This window comes from Panthera onca, chromosome B4 (genome assembly GCF_046562875.1).
Source record: "Panthera onca isolate mPanOnc1 chromosome B4, mPanOnc1 haplotype 2, whole genome shotgun sequence".
NCBI classification, from domain to species: domain Eukaryota; kingdom Metazoa; phylum Chordata; class Mammalia; order Carnivora; family Felidae; genus Panthera; species Panthera onca.
Window position 1 is genome coordinate 112670802 of NC_138345.1, and position 22868 is coordinate 112693669.

General features: G+C 37.4%; 1 long non-coding RNA gene across 1 annotated transcript; it reads right to left on the reverse strand.

The window, feature by feature from the left end:
* Nucleotides 1-10759: 10759 nt before the first annotated feature.
* Nucleotides 10760-12023, reverse strand: LOC132693975 (uncharacterized). The gene is made up of 2 exons (XR_009617086.3): nt 11846-12023; nt 10760-10947 (listed from the first exon to the last, which is right to left on the reverse strand). It is a non-coding gene; the product is annotated as an uncharacterized LOC132693975 (long non-coding RNA).
* Nucleotides 12024-22868: the final 10845 nt, after the last annotated feature.

Genomic DNA, 22868 nt, shown 5'->3' on the forward strand with positions numbered 1-22868 from the left:
GGTTCAGTCAGTTGAGCGTCTGACTTTGGCTCAGGTCATGATCTCGCGGTTCAAGCCTTACATTGGGCTCGCTGCTGTCAGCACAAAGCCTGCTTCAGATCCTCTGTCCTCCTTTCTCTCTCCCCCTCCCCCACTTGCACAAGCACGCGCATGTGCGCGCTCTGTCTCTGAAAAATAAACATTTTTTTAAAAAGTCTCTTTTTATTGCTATCTTAATGGGATTTGGTAAAGAAATAGAAGTTGATGAAATTGTTCAATTTTCCACCAGCTATTTAAACTTTACCATTATATTCCCTTAGAACTCTATAAGACATAATTTCCCCAGCTAGGTTAATATCTATGTTGGTTCCTAGAATCGTTTTTCTTTGTTCATTTTTCTTTTTTATCTGCAAGGTCAAAACAGTTCTTGGTAAACAGTAGGCACTTCAAGAATGTTTGCTAAATAAATGGATGGATGAATGAGTGATTGCATAGGTGAATGGTCACCTGGTTTATTGGAGTTGTAGTTATGCCAGGAACAGTCCTCTCTTCAAACCACAGCATCAATGGCCTACTTGTGCTAGAAGTTCTTTTGGAGTTTTCAGATGTCAGTCTGGAAGCCTTTTCACATTTCTAGATTGTTGATTGTTTAAGTTGAATTACTCTGGAAGAAATGACAGAGAAGCCAATATCACCTAACATTCCAGTAAAAATTTGCATGAACCTAAACAAAACTGAAGACTGTTAAAACTGGAAGGACTCACATATTTGCCTTGGTATGATTTTCCTTGTGATGTCTTGAGGGAAAAAAAAGTCTTTATTATTAAGTCCTTTCCCGTATCATGATTATATCTGCATCCTTTTAAAAGATGCATCCTTTTCCTGAAGAATTTCCATGTATCATTTGTGAATCTAATCCTGGCACACAAATACTTCTTAATAAATAATATTTTCAAATTGATTAAATAAATGAATGAATGGGCTTAACCCACACATTTGGTAGAACGATGTGTGTTTACTATATAAACTAATCTCTTGCTCTAGAGCAGAAGTCGGAAAACTTTTTCTAAGAAAAAGTCCAGGTATTAATTTTTTTTGATGTCTGGGCCATAAGTCTCTTTTGTAACTATTTAGCTCGGTCATTGTAGAGCAAAGGCAGCTATAGACATTAAGTAAATAAATGTACATGCTGATGTGTCAATAGCCTTTATTTACAAAACACTGCACTACTGTCTGGACATTTGCTCTGTTCTCTATAATTTTCTATTCCTCTTTTTACTGAACATTCCCTCTGGGATGTCCCATAGGCATTTTATATGATATATATATATATATATATAGCCAGATTTTCATTTATTTTTTTATATGTCTGGCCTTTGTAGGCATTAAAATTTGGGATTCCCAGTGTAAATAATATAGTGCTGTCCAGTAGAATTTTCCACAATGATAAAAATGATCGATATCTATACTGTCCCAAATAGCAGCCACTAGACATAGAGGCAATTAAGCACTTGAAATGTGGCTGAGGTGATGGTGCAATTTAATTCTAATTATATTTAATTTTAATTTATTGACGTTAAATTTAAACAACCACATATGGAGGCACCTGGGTGGCTCAGTCGGTTAAGCGTCCGACTTCGGCTCAGGTCATGATCTCACGGTCCGTGAGTTCGAGCCCCGCGTCAGGCTCTGTGCTGACCGCTCAGAGCCTGGAGCCTGTTTCAGATTCTGTGTCTCCCTCTCTCTCTGACCCTCCCCCATTCATGCTCTGTCTCTCTCTGTCTCAAAAATAAATAAACGTTAAAAAAAATTAAAATAAACAACCACATATGGCTGTGGCTATCTTCTTGAACAATACAGAAACAAATCTCACTACTTCAAATACAAGATCAATGGCAGGTTCTTGCTAGGTCTCCAGCCTCATCTTTTAATGTGTCTTTCCATGACCTATCTGAAAATCAACCATAGTGAATAGCCTAGAGGACCCCAAATGCATCATATTGTTTCATACCCCCTGGCTCATTGCTCATGCTTTGTTTTCTCTTCTGTGAATTAGTGAAATTTACTTAAGTTTCAATATTCATTTAAAATATAACTTCTCAGGGTACCTGTGTGGCTCAGTGGCTTAAGTGTTTTAACTCTTGATTTCAGTTCAGGTCATGATTTTACTGTTATGAGATTGAGCCCTAAGTCAGTCTCCACGCTGGACACACTCTCTCTCTCCCTCTCTAAAAAAAAAAAAAAAACAACAACAAAACAAAAAAATACACAAACAAAAAAATAAACACCACCACCACCAAAAAAAAAACCATACATAAAATATAAATTCTGTTTCAAGTGTAACTTGATCTGTGCCATTGTCTTGATTCTTAGAAGTAGTTATTAATTCATTTTTGCCATTCACAACGTCATGTATGTAGGACAGACTTTTCTCAAATCAACTATAACATTTGTGTTTGTTTGTTTATATGTCTTTCTCCCCTTATAATACAGTGCATTTTGTATATTTCTTGAGGATAAAAATGTTGCACTATTATCTTTTAAAAAATTTTTTTAAACATTTATTTATTTTTGAGAGAGAGAGAGAGAGAGAGAGAGAGATAGTGGGGAAAGGGCATCGAGAGGGAGACAGAGGATCCAAAGCAGGTTCCGTGCTATGAGCACAGAGCCTGATGTGAGGCCCAAACTCATGAACTGCAAGATCATGACCTGAGCCGAAATTAAGAGTCATCAGCTTAACTGACTGAGCCACCCAGGCATCCCTGCCCTATTATCTTTAGTATCAGCAGAGTGGGTACCCCTATAGATGCTAAATAAATGTTGAATGAATGAATGAATGAATGAATAGAAATTTGGGACTGTGATACAAATCAATTTAAAAACTGGATAAATGATCTTATATATATGTATTCTCAAAAAATAATCCTCCACTAAAGAAGACCATATTATCAGTCTCTTAAAAGTTTGGTAGAAACCAGTATCTCTTTCATTTTCACTTTTAGTATTAAGATATATAAAAATAAGATTTGAAATCAGCTGTGTCTCTTTTTTATCTTTAAAAATTTTTTTAAATATTTATTTATTTTTGAGAGCACAATTTGGGGAGGGTCAGAGAGAGGGCGACAGAGGATCCAAATCGGGCTTTGTACTGATAGCACTGAGCCCAATGTGAAGCTTGAACTCAGGAAGCTCGAGAGCACGACTTGAGCTAAAGTCAAATGTTCAACTGACCAAGCCACCCAGGTACCCCAAAATCAGTTGTGTCTTTAAAGAAGTATGATCATAATTTCATTTAAATTCCATCAATGTATCTCTGAAATTATATGTACAAGATTATTTGGAGGTAGTGGTGAAGTCAAAATTTGAAAAGCTGTGAATGTCAAATGGAATGCTAAGTGGTCCTACCATATAGCTCGTCCCGATGATGGGCTTTAATGTTCATATATGAAAGCATATATGAATCAATGTGTATATATATATATATATATATATATATATGCACATATACATATGAATATATGAATATATATTCATGCACATTTACTGTTTGAAACTTTACAAGTTTTCAGTGAGAAAACGTAAGAATTGATGTGTTAAGATATTTTATAATACTGTTTTGAACATTATACAGATGTTCTTGAAACTGTGAATTCAACATTTCCAAATTTCTTATCAATCGATTGCCTTCGTTTCTTACTGCTTCATTTTGTAAGTAATTATGGACCACGCCTAGTTGTTCTCTAAAAGAAATACATTTCCTCAGAATGTTTGTATGGATGTGGGGCTATGAATCAGAGAGACACATAGTTTATGTATATGGAGGGATGCATTCATGTTTTCACTTGCAATTAAATTATACCCTGAAGATAACAGTAAATATTACTCCAGCAGCTTTTTGTTTTTTAACATACAAACACAAATTTCCTTGATCTATATACTGTGGATGAAGAAGATGAGAATTCAAAAGTTATTTTTATTCTTAAGAAAAAGAGCATTAGCTCTTAAGAAAAAGAGCATCAGAAAGTATTTCATTTGCTTTATGAGAATTTCCGTCCGTGAACAAAAGAAATTGCTGTAGCCATAAAGCAGCTCAGCCAGATACTGTTTTAGCAATTAATTTCTTGAAGGCCTCATTATTCTCACATTCATGCAAATAAAGCAGAATCTGTTGACAGCTACATGTTCAATGTGATATGGTTAATATTACCGAGTGTAATGTTCCTTAACCACTCAAATTATTTCATCTGGTCTCATATCTGTTTTCCTACACTCTTCTCGGCACCACAAATATACGTCCATTGGTTTTACATGGTTAAAAGGGGAAAGTTTCTGTGTTTAAGCATATATTCTCTAGGTAAACTCTTAACCAAGAGAGGCAGTTCATAGCAGTGTGCTGCTGCTATAACAAAACCCTTGGACTTGGCACTGGATAGTGAAAGGCAAGAAAACAGGTTGCAAAAAAATTCAAAAATGGAAAGGAAAAGAGGATATTGGCAAAATGGACCCCGTGCTACCTACCCACAGTAAAAATGTACGGCTCCAACTAAAAAGATAGTGAATTCACCCAATTAACTTGTACTTTGAGGCAAGACGGCTTCTAGGCAAAATGTTGACACTTGAGCTAATTGCTTTTAGCAGCACAAGTTACTACAAGAAAGAATGTCTTTTGTGTTCGTCAGACTTGTTTATGAATCATGGCTTCACTGCTTCATAGCTTGCAAACTATGGGCAAGATTCCCTTTCTGAGATTTTGTTTGTAAAATCGTGCTTAAGATAAGGATCATAATCACCCCGACCTCAAGAGAGTTACTGTGGGCTTTCTCCTGTCATTAAGATATGCAGCGTGCTTGTCAAAGCACCTGGAACACCTAACTCATCAACAGAGCCCCAAACACCATAATGTATTAAATGAATGACTTTCAAAATGATCACAGATGGTCTTTACACCGAAACAAAATAGACGAGCTTATTAAACCCCATCACGATCTCTAGCTAGTAGAATGAAAGCTCCGTGCAGGCAGGAACTTTGTCTGTCTTGTGTATTGCTCTGTCCCAGCCTTAAAACAATGCACATAGTAGACATTCAATAAATATATGTACGCTAGGTAAATGATCAGGGAAAATCCCAACTTCCAGATGAGACAGAGAAGGCACTGGCAAGACCCTCTTTTTGTTTGAAACCTGCCGGCTGTAAATGCACGTACCTATATTTGGAGTTAGTGGCAGAGGTTGTGTCCACTGAAAGGGCACACACCTTTTCTACAAGGGTTGCTACTGCTCACCTCCAACAGTCTGGTGGAAAAATCAGAACTTTTATGTGGAATTTACCACGTTTGAATGTTTGCCTACATTTCTTCGGGAATACTTTCCAGACAAAATGGAACACTAATGGTAGGAACATAACACTCCACAATCTACCCATTTTCAACCTTTGAACTTTCCTTTGACTACTGCTTTGTATTACAATCATCATCATACCTTCAACATGGTCAGCATACTGCAAGTGACTTATAGTCTGACTCTGTAAAAATCAGGAAACTCCTACGGTCGTTATGATCATCTGGTGAAATAGTGAGTCCCCAGAGGGAAAAGATTTTTCTAAATGATAAAGAGCTCCACAAGAGTAACTGATTATTTGTATTAGTCCACAGCCCTTACGGTACATAAAGTTTCATCAAAGATCCTGACACTTATCTGAACAATTACTGTGGTGTTTGTGTTGTTTCTCATTTGCGTCATCACCTGCCGTCTACCCATCCTTTCAATGGGCTATCGGCTGAGGAGCCCATAGCAACTGCTCTTTGCCAAGGAAGAGGAGAGTACTTTTTTAAAAGTCCTTTCAGAAGGCAAAGCAAAGAGATGACTTCCTGAGGGTCTACTTTGTACGAGGCTCCTGGGCACCTATGGGCAGTGCAGGTGCTGTCTCCGAGTACATACCCCTGGGTATGAGTGAGGGCTTAAATCCAGCCTTTGATCTACTAGGGTTTGTCTAAAGGTGGCCCTTCTTCTAACTCACTTGCCTAAAATGAACACCTTCTGATTGCCCATCAACTTGTCCTTCACCAAGCCTTGTGCTAGTGCTGAAAGATACACTTTTCTCGTGCCCATAAAGGCAACTCATTGCCCCATCAAAAAATAAAAGGCTGGGGTTTTCACGTACGCCGAGATAAAATTGAGGATATGCCTTCATTATTAAAATGAAAGAAAATCTTATTCTGGGACAAGTAACCCTAGGCATTCTTCATTTGTTTGAATTGTTAATCTGTAAAAGCTTTCAGAATGATGCAGGGGAGAAGGGTGTTCTCTGATAGAGGACAATAAAAGGTATAGAGGGTCTGTTGCCAATAGGCTCACTGATTAGTTTAAGAGAAAACAAACTTTACCTGTATGAACAAATAGAGGGAAATCTGTAAATTGAGGATTTTATTTTTTTATTAAAAAACTGGGGTTTTTTTATTTGAGAGAGAGAGAGAATGCAAGCAGGGGAAGGGCAGAGAGAGAGGGAGAGACAGAATCTCAAGCAGGCTCTTGATTTCAAGAGTCAGTTGCTTAACTGACTGAGCCACCAAGACGCTCCTAATTTGAGGATTTTGAAAACATAAAATTCATGTTAAAAGACCTAGAAATAGCATGCGCCTGATCTGAAGTGAGGCTTTCCTGGAGTCAGGAGAACATCTATGCTCAAATTTCACTTCTTCAGAAATAACTGTGAAATTGTGAAAACAACATCTATTTATTAATACCACCTTTATTTACACTGTATGTGTTTTTCCTGGATGATGACTCAAAAATTTTCAAGTCATTCTGAATGAATACATAAGAAAATATTTATCACTAATCACATGCACTCACTTCAGGGAATTTCCACTTCATCGGAGCTGTTCCAGATGTGTTTCGTAAGTCGCTTCTCCTGGAAACGTTGGTAGAGAAAGTGAACTCAGATCCTGAAGTCATCATTTCAAAACTCCACGTTTGTCTGAGAGCAGAGGTAGTGGTCTTAGGGAGCAGAAGCCCTTTGAAATTCTTTTCCTAATTTTTAGCCTCCAGACACCAAGGAGAGGCAAAGGTGGTCAGGGATGGGTCAGTGAGCAAATAAAATGTGTCCCGAGGATCCAGAATTCTGGGTCAAAGCATAGCTAGACATTTCCACAAACTCGTTCTTAAGAAGCAATGAAAAAATATAGCCCAGATGAACATCTTAAGCATATATTGCTATAAGCCGCTATGAAGGGACCAAGAGGTGAAAACATTATTTTCCAATTTCCTAATGCTATCCTACTCGAAGCCCATGTTGTGTCAAGTCTCCTGGGTGGCGTTGGTTCCCTTTCCAGATGGAACCCAAATAAAATATCCAATTTCTACTCAATGTAATGAACATAAGGCAGCTCCATTTCAGGAGGGTAACACGCTCTAAAGGCCACAACTAACCTAAACTATTAATAGCCATTTTTTACTAGTTTCTAAAATAGAACAAGCTAGTCTTACCATTGAATTTTTTCACAAAATGTTTTGGTTTAGGGCTAGATTAAAAGGCAGAGTTAAATAGACACGATGCATTGTTTTGGAGCTTTATGCTTTGGAGTAATCTGTATTTTTGTAACCAGCTTTTACTGACAGAGCCACAGAATGACAGTGTGGCTTAAAACTGCCTATGAAGCACAATGTCTCATGAAAAAGAATGCCATAGAAATGCTCTTTCTTTGCCATTTTATTCAGCTTCTGTGGACATGGCGCGGAGGTAAGAGGGTTCACTCTTTCATACTCCTTTCACCAAAGTCTCTTCTATTATGTTCCTCAAAGTCTATTAGTGGCAAATAACCCCTCTTCATCAAATCATCTTTCTTGCCAGTCCTGCACGACATCTGGAATCCACGCCACCTCACCTTCTAACCCAGCCCTTAGAACTCAGCCTTCGATGGAGTCAGAGTCCATCTGGGAACAGGTGTGGTATGGGGTAGACACGCTTGCCTTTGCAGTTTGTATTTGTTCCTATTGCTGCTGTAACAAATTACCAGAAATTGAGTAATTCGAAACACAAATTTATTAGGTCACAATTTGGGAGGTCAGAACTCTGAAATAGTCTCATGTCTACAATGAGGATGTCGGCAGGGCTACATTCCTTTCTTGAGTCCTGAGAGTAGAACCTGTGTTCTTGCTGTTTCCAGCTTCTACAGGCTACCCTCACTCCTTGGCTCATGGCCCCTTTCCATCCTCAAAGCCAATAATGGCTGATACAGTCTTTCTCACAGTGTATCACTCTGACTCTTGTCTCCCTCCTCCATATTTAAGACCGTTGTGGTTACGTTGGACCACCTAGATAATTCAGGATACTCTATTTTAAGGTCAGTTAATGAGCAAGCCTAATTCCATCTGCTATCTTAATTTCCCTTTGTCGTGTACCAGAACATATTCACAGGTTGCAGGCATTAGGATGTGGGCATCTTTGGGGCAGGGGGCATTCTTCCACCTACTGCAGGGTCTGACTCAGATCTGAATCCTTGCTTCTCTGATAGTTGAACATGTCACATCATTTACTGGAGACTTAGTTTCTTACATAGCAAAATTAGAATATTTGTGCCTTATGGTAGTGATAACTATTATTTCTTAAAGATTATGCATCTGACATTGTGCTCAACTAGATGGAATTAAGTGATTTGAAGTTTAAAAGCACTGGGGAGTGCTTCGCTATCCCTTCTATTTCCTTCCATTATTATCCCAGAGATGGGTGGTAGTCATCATGGTAAGTGGGATTGCCCTCAGTAGACTTCAAATTCTCCTTGACTGGGCTATCCCGATGTCTAAAGTGGGGATGGGAGTGGAAATAAAGAACGGAGTGCTCCCCAGACCATCTGGCCATCGACCTAGGCCACATCTTCTAATGTAGGTTTTATTGACAATAAAGTTGACATATTTATTCTATCGCTTTATCTCCCATGTACAAGATGAGTTTTATTTGTGACCCCCTAAAAATTCAATATCCCTTCTGTACAGAGATTCTGGATCCACTCACACCTCCATCTGACACTCAAACACAGATCTGACACCAAAAGCCTTTTTCCTAACTATTAATCATCTTTGCCTAACATGCCACAATTATTTTAAGGTTTAAATAATTTTATGAGCCAATATCTCATGCATAATAGACTTTCAATAACTGTGAAACCCCTCTCAGTGCCCAATAAGTAGGAGAATCAAGTAAACCAGAGATTTTTAAGTAAACTAGAACATTTTAAATATTGCAAAAGGTAATTGTTACATTAATCAACTCTTTTTAAAAACTTCTTTAATGTTTATTTATTTTTGAGGCCGGGGGGGTGGGGGGAGAGGGAGAATGTGAGAGGGGAAGGGGCAGAGACAGAGGGAGACACAGAGTCCAAAGCAAGCTTCAGGCTCTAAGCTGTCAGCACAGAGCCCAACACAGGGCTCGAACCCATGAACCACGAGATCATGACCTGAGCCGAAGTCGGCCGCTTAACCTACTGGGCCACCCAGATGCCCTTACATTAATCAACTCTTAATGTGTAAGGAAAGTAATTTTTACCTGAATGGTTGGTTTGTTCATTCACTTACAGGTCCTTCATTCACACATTCAATTAGTTTTTACTTCTCAGAGAAAATATAAAGTACATGAGGAAGGCCAAATTTTTTTTTCACAGCATTCATGTTTTTAAATGAATGATATAGAACAATAGAATCCAACTGTGTCCCTGTAACTCTCAGACCTAACATTTCCTTTTTTTTCTGATATAGAATAACATAACCAAAGAAGATGAACCACATTGAACTTAAAATAAATAGTACCAATTCAATTTATAGCCATAATTTTTGCTTTCATTGCACCAACAGGAATTCATCCGTATAGCTTCTGACATCAACAAACGTAGGCATAATTTTTACAGAGAGTGTCTGAATATCAGATCTCCTCCAGTAGTAAGTAAGCCAAGTTAAGACAAAATTTTATTTGATTAAAAAAATTGTGGACAATGTACTCTCCAATGCTATTAAGCTTTACTGTAAAAGCTAACTACTAACACTTACTAACCAACTAATGACAGATTTTCTCTGTCGTAACTGGTGATAAGTTTTACAGATCAGTAGATATTTCTCAGGACATCAAATACAGGATGAGATCAGTCTGCTCCTATGAGATCGGTCTGCACAGCTCTTAGTGTTTTTGAGGAAAAACAGTGACAGATGTTGTAGCATTCACTTTTGTTGTTGGGCAGATTTATATAGGCGTTGCACTACCACGTAGCTAATGTTAAAACCAGAATTGCCACATGTAAAAATATACACTGTTGGTTTAAGAAGTTTGAATACCCGCTGTATCATCTTATGCTGTAATAGTCAAGTAGAATGTGGAAATTTTACCCCTTTGGAAAAACGATTGGGAAAGCCAGTGCTAGTTGGATTTTTTTCAACTGTAATTTTTTTAAGCCTTTTCATGCGCAGACTTTTTTATTTGCTCTAAGGTGTGATGATTTGCAATATAGGATCGCGTAATAATTAAGAAACTAAGCTCCAGAGTCAGAAAATCAGAGCTTGAATCATTCACTCACTTAAGATGCATGACCTTGGGGAAGTCATTCAATTTCCCTAATACTTATCTGCAAATAATATTTATCTTTAGATAATACATGTCAGCCTCAGATGATTATTAGGAGCTTTTATAAGTCATTTTCACTTCCTCACACAATATTTAGCGTATCATAATACTTAGTAGCTATTATTATTACTTTACATTAGTTAGGGTTCGAGCAGAAACAGCACATTCAAAGTATTGAATTGAAAACATTTTAATGAAGATGTGTGGTCAGGCTATAAAGAAACTAGACAGAATGGCTGATCATCCAGGAGGCAACAATTATTATAAACAATGACCATCCCTTGAGAGAAGGAGGAAGGGACTGGTATTACCAAAATGCAGGGAAATCTGTAGCCTTGAGGGGCTGAAGTCGCTGGACAAGGCTGCAAGAAAGAGAAACACAGTCACTGACGCAATTACAGGTGATGAGGAAGTGGGTGAGGAGAATCAATTCTGCCCCCCTGCCTTGCAAATGACTCGTTTGTCAGACCCAGTGGAAGCCAGGGACCAAAGAAGCACTGTCACGAAGTCCAGGGAGGTCAGTCCCCTGGGGCACAGGTCAGGACAGAGATGGGATATAGAGTATAGCCAGCATGGCATGAAAGTTAACGACTTCCCCTGGAGGTCCCATACCTCCTCCTGCATGAATTGTGACAATCTGGGTCTGCTTGCCAAGTGCCTGCTCTGTCCTGCCCAGGATACTGCTGTGGCATCTGTCCAGCCAGCCCCATTGCCCTGACACCAGTTCTCTCTCTCAGTCATGTGGCATTCTTTAAAATCAAGTGTCCTGGGGCACTTGGGTGGCTCTATCAGTTAAGTGTCCAACTCTTAATTTCAGCTAAGGTCACGATCTCACGATTGGTGGGATCGAGCCCTGTGTCAGGCTCTGCACTGACAGTATGGAGTCTGCTTGGGATTCTTCCTCTCTCTTTCCGCCTTTCTCGTGCTTGCTCTGGCTCTTTCAAAATAAATAAATAAACATTTAAAAAGATGCATTCTTTTAAAAGCATGTTAAATGAAATATATTTAATATTTTTTCGGTCTCACTTTTACTGCAAGTTTTTTTTTAACTGTGATCATATTTGCATACTAATTATTTTTCACTGAGACCTAGTTGGTTTTATAGTTCTTTGCTAGCTTAATAAAGAATAATAGTGTTTAAAATAATTTGACCGATATAGTTAATTCAGCTATGCTGTTAGTATAACTTTAAAAAAAAAAACTGTTCACTCTCATCATAGAAGAAGAATGATATAATATACCAGATGGAAATCCACTTACTCCTTACGGGTCAGGAATGCAAATAAAATAGCTATGTAATAATATGGTCCAGCTGCACTTTTGGCTTTAACAGAGGCCCCAGTTGTGATGTGGCATCTGAAAGATTTTTCACAACATATTTTTCCAGCTGAAATTTGTCATGTCCAGATACAGGATCTGCCAAATTACAAAAATTTGACAGATGCTAGATTAAAAAAAAAAAAAAAAAAAAAAAAGCATTTATACAAGTTAGGAATTGTTCAGTAACTACTGCCCTCCCCTCCCAAATGCAATCCAAAAACTGGAAGAAATATTATTCACTGAGTCTATAAAATAAGCAGATCTACCCTGCTTTAAGAGTTTATTTTTATTTCTTTATATGAAACATTTCAAATGCTCCTGATAGAGGGTATCTGCATATATGAGTGTGTGTGTGTGCATGTGTATATCCATGCATGTAGGCATGTGTTTATGTGTGTGTGTTTTCAAAATATGGACCGCTATTGGGAAAACCAAAACCACTTGAGAAATGTAGAATTTACATTTTTACCCTGTTCAAAAGACCTCATGCTGGGTGGGTTGTGTCATTGACTCCTTCATACTACTGAGTCAGTCAATTGATCTAGTGAAGAATGTCATAAACTTATGAGTGAAGTGAACTGAGTTCAAGTTCAGACTCCCTCAGTTGCATGCTTTGTGGGCATCACGACAGTCAAACATGCTGGCCTTGTTCTAAAATGAAGACATACGTAGATGAGAGAATCTCAAAGTGCCTCTGAATTCTGAAATGTATTGGAACTTATTATTTTTAGAATCCAATCATCTGTGACTTACGTTGCCCAAAAAATAGCTTCTAAATAAGTATTTAAAAAATATATATTAGTGGGGTGCCTGGGTGGCTCAGTTGGTTAGGCGTCCCACTCTTGGTTTTGCCTCAGGTCATGATCTCACAGTTTGTGTGTCAGGCTCTGCCCCTCCCCTGCTTGTGCTCTCTCTTTCTCTCTATTTCTCAATAAATAAATAAACATTTCAAATAAATAAATAAATAACAGTAAATGTTACTGTTTATTTTTTAAAAATGTTTAATGTTTATTTATTTTGAGAGAGAGAGAGAGAGAGAGAGAAAATGAGTGGGGAGGGGGGTGCAGAGAATGGGAGACACAGAATCCAAAACAGGCTCTAGGTTCTGAGCTGTCAGCACAGAACCTGACGCAGGGCTTGAACTTACAAACCATGAGATCATGACCTGAGCTGAAGTTGGATGTTTAGCCAACTGAGCCACCCAAGAGCCCCTAGTAAATGTTACTTTTTACAGCAGTTTTAGGTTTACGGAAATTTTGTATGGGAAGTACAGGGACTCCCTTCTCCGTTTCCCCTGTTATTAATATCTTACATTAGTGTGTGCATTTGCTTCAACTGATGAACCAACGTGGACACATTAGCTAACACCGTATTTTGCATTAGGGTGCACCCTTCATGTTGCAGAGTTTTGATAAATGTGTTACATTATGTATCCATCAGTGCAGTATCACACAGAATAGTTTCAACAACCCTAAAAGTGCCCTGTGCTCCACCTACGCATCCTTGTTTCCTCCTCCTGAACATTGGGAAACCACTGACCTTTTTATTATCTCTATAGTTTCACCTTTCCCAGAATATCCTATGGTTAGAACCATAGAGAATATAGCCTTTTCAGATTGACTATTTTCTCGTAGCAACATGTGTTTAAGATTCTTCTGCGTCTTTTTGTGGCTTGATAGCTTATTTATTTTATCACTGTACAATATCCCATTGTGTAAATATACTACTGTTTATCCATTATCCTATTGAAAGATATTTGGTTGACTCCAATTTTTAGCAATGATGAATAAAGTGGCTATAAGCATTCGTGGGCAAGTTTTTGGGTGGCCATAAAATTTTAACTCATTTGGGGAAATGCCTAAGAGCATGATTGGTGGATTGTATTGTTAAGACTATGTTTAACTTTTTAGAGACTGCCAAACCGTCTCAGAAAGTGGCTGTATCATTTTGTATTCCCACCGGTAAAGAATGAGTTTCTGTAAACAAATGTTTTTATTTTAAGAAATATCTAAATAAAGTCACTCAAAATAGCTACTCAGTATGAATAGTTTAACAAAAAAACATCAATTAGCTTATACTTTATATCATAGGAAATCTTGTTTATATAAGATAAAAAACATTTGGTGTGTCCAATAGTGTTGTTTTACGGAATTAATCATCTGTTAAAATACATAAGATATTCTATATACTTCAAACAATGTTTTTGCATAAAATACTTTAAGAACACTTTTTTTGCTACATATGATGATGTTTATTACATTTCACGTATATTTACATTACTGCACGCCATGTATACAGTTGATGAGTCCCCACTTCTGAGATAATCACAAGTCCCATTGATATTATGGAGTCTCAGTACTTGGTCTACACTTGAGGCAGACCCTTTCTGGTGATCACACATGTCTTAGTGAGATGCAGGTATACCACATGTCATATTCCATTGGATATGAAATTAGCTTTCAGTTCTCAAATCTAAACTTTGGAGCATGCTCTCCTTTTATAATACAGCCCCCGATTTCCTCTCTACTTTCATTATTTACCCTCCTGCTCGTATGCAAGATACAAAGAAATACTTGGCATAAGAATGTTTGTGTTAGGGGGTGCCCGGGTGGCTCAGTCAGTTGAGTGTCTGACTTTGGCTCAGGTCATGATCTCACAGCTCATGAGTTCAAGCCCCGGGTCAGGCTCTATGCTGACAGCTCAGAGCCTGGAGACTGCTTCCAGTTCTGTGTCTCTGTCTCTCTCTGCCCCTACCCGACTTGTGCTCTGTCACTCTCTCTCCAAAATAAATAAATGACATTTTTAAAAATGTTTGTTTTAGTCTCCAAAGTCCAGAAACCAGCAGTATATAGTGAATTGAGACGTGGATCTTAGAGTCAAAGTGCTTGGTTGAGTTTCCAGACCTGCAACTTCATTGTTATTTGGAAATGAGCAATTTCTTTAACTTTTATTAGCCTCAATTTCCTCCTTTATTAAAAAAAAGTATTTACTTCATACAGTTGTTACAGGAGTTAAATAAGACAATATCTGAAAATATTTTAGTGTCAGAGAGATGGCAAACAAGAAATTTTAGTGACTCTTATCATTAATGGCAGTGGGCTTGTTTTTTTATTTTGGGGTTTTTGTTTGTTTTGTTTTGTTTTGTTTCTTAACTGAGTGTTCTTGTTCTCTGTCTCACTTAATTTATAAAAGGTACTTCAGGGATCATCTCCAAGGAATATTTCTTGGCAACCTTCCACTGTCCCTCACGAGCAAGCTGAGTGCGTTCTCCTTGCTGGATGGAACCTTCTCTCGCCTATACTAAAACTCATCACTCTATATAATTAGTTACTTTTCTGTTTCTGTCACTAACATGAAAATCTCTCGATGCTACAGACTGTGTTGCTTCTTTGTTATTGCCAGAGCTGGGCGTGTAGTAGTTGCATCACTTAGGAAATTTTTATTTTAAGTTTATTTATTTAATTTTGAGAGAGAGTGTGTGAGATAGCATGAGTGGGGAAGGCGCAGAGAGAGAGGGAGAGAGGGAATTTCAAGGAGGCTCTGTGCTGTCAGCCCAGAGCCCAATGCATGGGGCTCTGTCTCATGAACCGTGAGATCATGACCTGAGTCTAAATCAAGAGTTGGATGCTTAACCAACTGAGCCTCCCAGGTGCCCCACTTAGGAATTTTTTAGTTGAAAGAACAGAAATCTCAACTCAAGTAACTGCACACCAGAAATTTGTCCTGGCCTTCAGTGAAATTTGAGCCAATGTTCTCGATGACATCATGAAAGACTGTTCCTTTCCATGCCTCCTTGTTACTTTTCTTAGTGCTGTTTCTACCTCATGGCTGCTTTCTCTTGGGGTTACAAATGGCTGCCAGGGTCTGCCACTGGCTCCTATCTTCACATGCACAGTGAGCACAAGGGATAACATTGGTCTGAGGAACTTCTTGGGAGAGTAAGAAAGTTTCATTTCCAGAAGTCCTCAAAAACATCTCCTCCCACCACAGTGACCTGAATTAGATCATATATACATCCTCGAAGGCTAAGAGCATGGATTTGCCTATGGTCATTGGGGTCAAACCTACAGCTGAGTGTGCTGTTATCTTTCCCCTTTCATGTGGGCTGTACAGAGAAGGAGAAAACTAGAATAAAGCTAGCATATTGTTACCAAGAAAAAGGAGGAATGAATGTGCTAAATGCAGGAATTACATCCACCATTTTCAAAGATGCAAAACTGGATCCAAAAACATTGTGACCTTCGATGCTACAGTATCTATGAAAGGGGGTGGTACGCCCAAGTTTTTACCCCCATGTTTACCTCTTTGAAGTAAAATCCAAATTATGTGTATGGGAGCTAGCCTTTGATATGTAGATTATAGGTTGTATGGGCTGTTTGAATTTTAATACAAGCTTCATAAGCACCGGATCCTGGTTTATTTTTGTGTATTGCTAAATCCCCAAGTCATAGAACAGAGCCTGACACATAGTAGACAACAATAAATATTGATTTAATTGATTAATCCAACGAATTGATATTTCCAATGTTTGAAGTCTGGCAATGGAAAAACCAAAAACATAGACATTGAGGTAAAAAAAGAAAAATCGCATGATTTCTTTCTAGATTATTATTATTTCTAGATTAAGTTGCCCAAAAGTTCTTTGCTAGAGACTAATTCACATGGCATTAGAAAAAAGGGATGAAATTAAGACCATGTGTTTCAAAGAACTTGTTCAAATCATGTGAGCAGCTGTATCATGGGGTGATTGATGAAAAAATTAGAAGCAGTGAGGGGAGGACCTTAGCCATGTAGGGTGGGGGAGAGCAGGGTTAACTCCTTCTAAGCTATGCTCTCCTTCTGAATGAGGCATGAAAATCAAATTCACACCACAGAACTTCTCCCCTCAAAACTCTGCAAAGATGCCCAGCCTTTCCATTTTACATATATATATATATATATATATATATATATATATGTATATATGCTCAACTTTAAAAAGGCTTATGTGACTTTCAGAAACAAAGCCTCCCTCCACACCCAACCACCAATAACTTCTCTGACTTATCTTGTGATATTTTCTCCCTTACTCACTCCCCACCCACCACCGTTACTTCCTTGTTGTGGCTGAAATAAACCAGGCACTCTCTTGCCTTAAAAGCCTTTGCACTAGTATTTCTCTTTGCCTGAAAAACTCTTCCCTTGGATTGTACAATTCTGTTCAGTTACATCTCCATCAGGACTAACACAGCCGCCCTATTTAACACTGTATCCCATTCCTTCCTTCCACTGACACTAAATCTCCTTTCCCATGCTCTACCTTTATTATTTCCAGAGCATTTATTACCTTCTTACATGCCACTTAATGTATTTTATCATTATTATTCATTTTTTATCACCTCATCAGAATGTAAACGCCATGAGGGGAGTGATTATGACTTTGTTCACTGATTTATTCCAAGGCATAGTCCTAATACTCCCTGACCAAATAAATGATTGAATGACCTTAAGCTGTATTAAACATTTACTCAAGAAAAATAACCCAGAAGGGCTAATAGAGTGTCTGTCTTTATTTTCCAGCACACTATTATTTATCTAAGCCTTTTCTATATTAGAAAACGTTCCTGCCAAACAAAATGTATTTAGAGGATATTTAGTACTGTGATTTTTTTCTGCATTTTAATGAAACCCAACTGTTAAATGAAACTAAACAATGTTATAATAGGCATAACAGTGGCTAGTTCATAGCCAGTTTGGGGTTTCTGAACATTTGCCCCAGGTCCAAGTGCATTAAAAACTTTTGAGCAGAAACTCAAATATATGCTTCATTGTGTTATTGTGTGACCCGTCATGATTGAAACTTGAGTTTTTCCAGCAGAACACTTCTCCATGTGAGAATTTTATCTTTGACCATAGAATGGCACATATCTTTACATGAAGAACAGAAATTTCTAAATATCATGATCCTACATTTAAGCTCTTTTTTTAAAATGCTAACCAATAAATAATCTCTATATGAAAGATAAGTTCTCCTTGGTATTGTTTTCCCCCCAGTTGAAGTCTTTCTCTCTAAATGTCATCAATTGGTATCTGTTACCAGTAATATCCTCTTACTTGGAAAATAGTCCCCTGTTCTGATGGATGGTGACTGTCCCAGTCTGTTCAGGTTGCTATAACAAAAATACCATAAACTGGGTGGCTTATAAACAACATTTATGTCTCACAGTTTTGGAGGCTGGGAAGTCCAAGATCATGACATCCTTGTGTTTGGTGTCTGTGAGAGCCATCTTCCTCATTGATGGCCACCTTCCCACTGTTACCTCACACAAAAGAAGGGATGAAGGATCTCTCTGGGGCTTTTTTTATGAGGGCTCTAATCCTATTCATGAGGGCTCCACCCTCATGAACTAATTACCCCCAAAGGACTTACCTTCAAGTACATCACTGTGGGAGTTAGGATGTCAAAATATGCATTTTTAGGGGATGAGGGGACAAAAACATCCAATCTATAGTGGTGATTATTTGGCACTTTAAAAAATTAAGTTGATAGCAAAATTTAATGCAGTGATTTTTTGGCACTGTTTTGTTTTGCAGAGTTTAATTCCATGAAGATGTTAATTTTATTTTGTTTTGTCTTTCTTTTTAAGAATTCTTCCTTAATTTATATCTGTTTACCATCTGAGGAGAAAGAATAATGGCTGAATCTCAAGTGTTGTAACTTTAAGCTGCTTACATAACTTGATTATCTTTAGACTGGGCCGTGTATTTTCCTTCCATCAGGCTCTCTGACAGCCCTCTATGTTCCCTATGATATCCTCATCTCTCAGAAATCTCTCACCTGAATTCATCCAACCTCTGCTCTTCAAAATTAAAATATATTCATTGTTCTATGACAGGCCTCTATTTAATACTTCCCCTCTTTAATCAATCAAAAATTTTCTTATTCCTTATATTATTTATCCTTTACTCAGTCATTTCAACACATGGTCTTAGCCCCTAGAATAAACTGGGCACTGTTCTAGAGAAAGGAAATACCCTGGTGAACAACGTAGACAAATTCTCTGCCGTTACGGAATTTACTAGATGTGGCCTCTTTCTCCAATAAACAATGCCTCCCCATACATTCTTCATTCCCCATACATTCTTCACTCCCCATACATTCTACATTCTTGTGTAGTCCTTCTCCTAAAATCGGCTTTTTCTGGGACTTGTGTTAACCAATAAAATGCAAAGGAAGTCATGGTATGCAAATGTTGGTCTGATGGTTTTAAGAAGGTTGGGAGATTCTGCCACTGCACTCTGGGGGAAGCTCCCTGCAATGTAAGGCTCTGACTACCATGAATCCATCATGCTGTGAGAGAGACAACCTAGCTACACAGAGTCCATGTGAGTGAGGCCATCTTGGAAATGGATATTTAATTGGTGTCACCCAAATGAGCCACCCTAGCTGGTCTCACCTTGAGCAGAGACAAGCCTCACTGGCCCTGGCCCAAATTGTAGAATTGTGATCAAGTTAATATAACAATTGATATTTTAAGTCACTAAGTATTGGGATAGATTGCTATGTGACAATAAATAACCAAAATGCAAGGTTTTTTTTTCAGATAGGTTTGACTTGTAAAAAGTTAAAACTCATCAATATCACCATCCTCAATTGTCCTATTATATATTTGGAGATTTGGAGAAGAAAATGCATTTAACAGTAATTGTATACGTAATAACCATATAATATAAAAATATTATCCAGTTCCATGATATTTTATTCATATTTGTACACAGACACATGTATACATACATTTATTCTTTTATTTATTCAAGATTTTTTAAAATAACAATTGAACACCTGGTTAGCGTCAGGGACTAGATACATGAAATATGTAAATATTTGTAAGGTGAAGCCACTATGTTTTGAATAATTTGTTATACAGCAATAAAGAACCAATTCACAGGAGCTCTACTTTAGACTATTGTGATAAATCTCGTCTATCTTTTTTTTTTTTTTTTTTGGTACACCAGTGTTTTTTAGAGTTGACATCATGATAATGGTTGAATACCTATGGTTAGAACTAGTCTATTCCTAGTGCTATTTTTCTTTTTAAGTTGGTTATAATTTTGCCTTTGTGGTGAAAGTAGATTACACCCAAGTGTCTATTTAGAAAGAGAAAGGTCATGGAAGATACAGGGTGCAGTCAGTGAACTACACTGACCTAACATATGCTACTACAGCCTAGTGAGTAAAATGAGATTGGTAGGAAATTAAAAGAAATTTGGTTATATATGCCTCAAGTTGTGAGTTACAGAGAAACTCAGAAGTTCCCCCAGGGTTGTACTTAGACTTAGACCCAGATTTTCTGCCGTCCATTCAGTGATGTTTCTACCTCACCACACGTAATGCTTATACTAGGAAAGCTTATATTGGGGCAGATACAGATGATACAAGACTGGCTGTGAGCTGGTTCTGGGTCATAGCTTCAAGGAGTGCATTGTGCTATTCTTAACTTTTGTCTTTGAAAATTTCTATACAAAATTTTAAAAACAAGTAGAAAGAGTTCATTTGTCCTTTAGTTTGTTATTATAATTTATAATATATTACATACATATAACCTATAACATATATAATATAATTTATACTAACCAAGTATTGCATAATTTTTGAGGACAGTAAGTACAGACCACAAAATATTTGCCAGGTTAAAATACCCACCCATAATCATTCTAACAAGCGGAAGCTAGAAGCTACTCTAGGAAAAAAAGCATACTATAGAACTACCATTTCTGCTGTGGTAGAAAGTTGTTAGTTTTTGTTTGTTTGTTTGTTTGTTTGTTTTATACTGACTGGATTTCAGTACTGTTAGTAAAGTACCATTTTTATGAAGTCCAAAATGTGAACATTTGTGACATCACATGTATCGTATTGGTTCATCTTATACCCACCCTGGTAAAACTTCACCCAACAGAACTCAATTAGATGGAGGCCAACAGTAACATCTTGTCCAATTATCTGGGCAAGAAGAGAAAAAGCACAAAGTAATAGAGAAGATGTAGTGATTGAAAAACTAAATTCTAGACTATGTCTTGTGATTTCTACAGATTCCAAACAACCTCTTAGAAAAACTTACAAGAACTTACTGCAAGTTAGATGTTCTAAGATACATAAAGATACTACATCTCTAAAGGAAGATTGGACCATTATACTAAATGCACTCAGTCTACAAGATATGTTACCACATTTTCGAAAGTTGCTAGAACAAGGATAAAAATAAAAGAAAGGCTTATTTTGTACATTTTAACTAACTGGAAAGTTCAGTAAACAGAACTGATCATTCTCTTCCAGTTAGGGTTATTAATGAGCTTCAGTATAGTAATACCGTAGAATAAAATATATGACTCGAAAAAAAACCAAAATGCAGCGCTGAGTGCTGATAATAGTCACAGAATTTTCCTCATATCTTATCTGGTGTTTATGGCATAAAATAAAGGAATGGAAAATTTTCGCCAGCAACTCTGAAAACAGTGGATTGCTAATCTGTCTTTTTCCCAGAATCAGGACTGTTCTTGTGATTTCAAGCACTGCGATTCATATTATTTTAATTACTCATTTTTAAGCGCATGGCGTGTCACAAAACTTGTGGCTGTAACTTGGAAGATTTATTTTTTCCAGAGTTTACAAAATGAGGAAAAAAATATTATAGTAAGCCACAGAACTTTACTGACTTGGACTTTCCAGACTTCTTCAGAACCACAAACTGCCAGCCCTCTGTATGACATCTGAAATGATCCAAAGCTTGTTCACCCAGTACACATCCCTGAGTTCCCGGTTTGAGCAAACACAGACATTTGATGAGGAGCCAAACCCAGAGCAGCATGCCTGGGCTTTTTTGAATGCGGAATTGACTCAAATTAAAATGAATGTATTCAAGAACCCCAGACCAGATAACGGTTCTTTTGCTCTTTGAGCTCTGTAACATTGAGGAGAACTGTTGTAGTCATTCACTCATTCATTCGTTGGCTCACTCATTCATTTATCAAGTACTTACTGGTAAAAATCTAGGCCCCTGTCCCCCTGAGACTTATATTCTGGTGAGTATGACAGAGAATAAGTAGGTAAACAAATAAATAGACAAGATGATTTCAGTAACATTAGATGAAAATTTGATCCTAGCTCCCTTCTTATTAGTTGTGTAAAGTTGATAATGTTTCCTAACTGTTACGATGTATTAATTTCTAAGATGGTAATCAAACAACAGTTTTCCTGGACTGTTTGTGAAGATTAAATTAGATTATACAGTGAAGAATTTAGAAAATAGTATGTGCCTTATTTGCATAGAAGGTATGCTAGGATGTCTCAGTCCTATTTGTAAGGTAGAAAAAAATGGAAATAAACCAAATTTCCTCAGAGGAAAATGGAATGGATAAATAATATATATTATATTTGTATGGTATAATGTTGTCCAGCTATTAAAATACCAGGCTTTTAAAAAATAGACCTTAAAATATAATTTGAGTAAAAAATAGGTGGCAGAAAATATATGGTAGGGCGCCTGGGTGGCTCAATCAGATAAGCGTTCCACTCTTGATTTCAGCTCAGGTCATGATCTCATGGTGTATGAGTTCGAGCCTCATGTTGGGCTCTGTGCTGACAGCACGGAGCCTGCTTGGTATCCTGTCTCTGCCTCTCTCTCTCTCAAAATAAATAAACTTTAAAAAATTTTAAAAAAAGAAAACATATGGTATGATGTTATTAACAATACAACATTCATGAACATACATGCATGTGGGCAGGAATATTTTTAAAAGAACAGAGAAAACACATCAAATTCATGTTGATGAATGTACCCTGTGGGAAGGAAAGGACAATTTAAATAAGCATTTGATAGGGGAATTCAAAAATAATCATGCACCTTTCTGTATATTTATTTTATTTAAAAATAAAGCACGTGATAAATTGAATTACAAACAGTAAGAGGGAAAGTGCTAGGGAAGA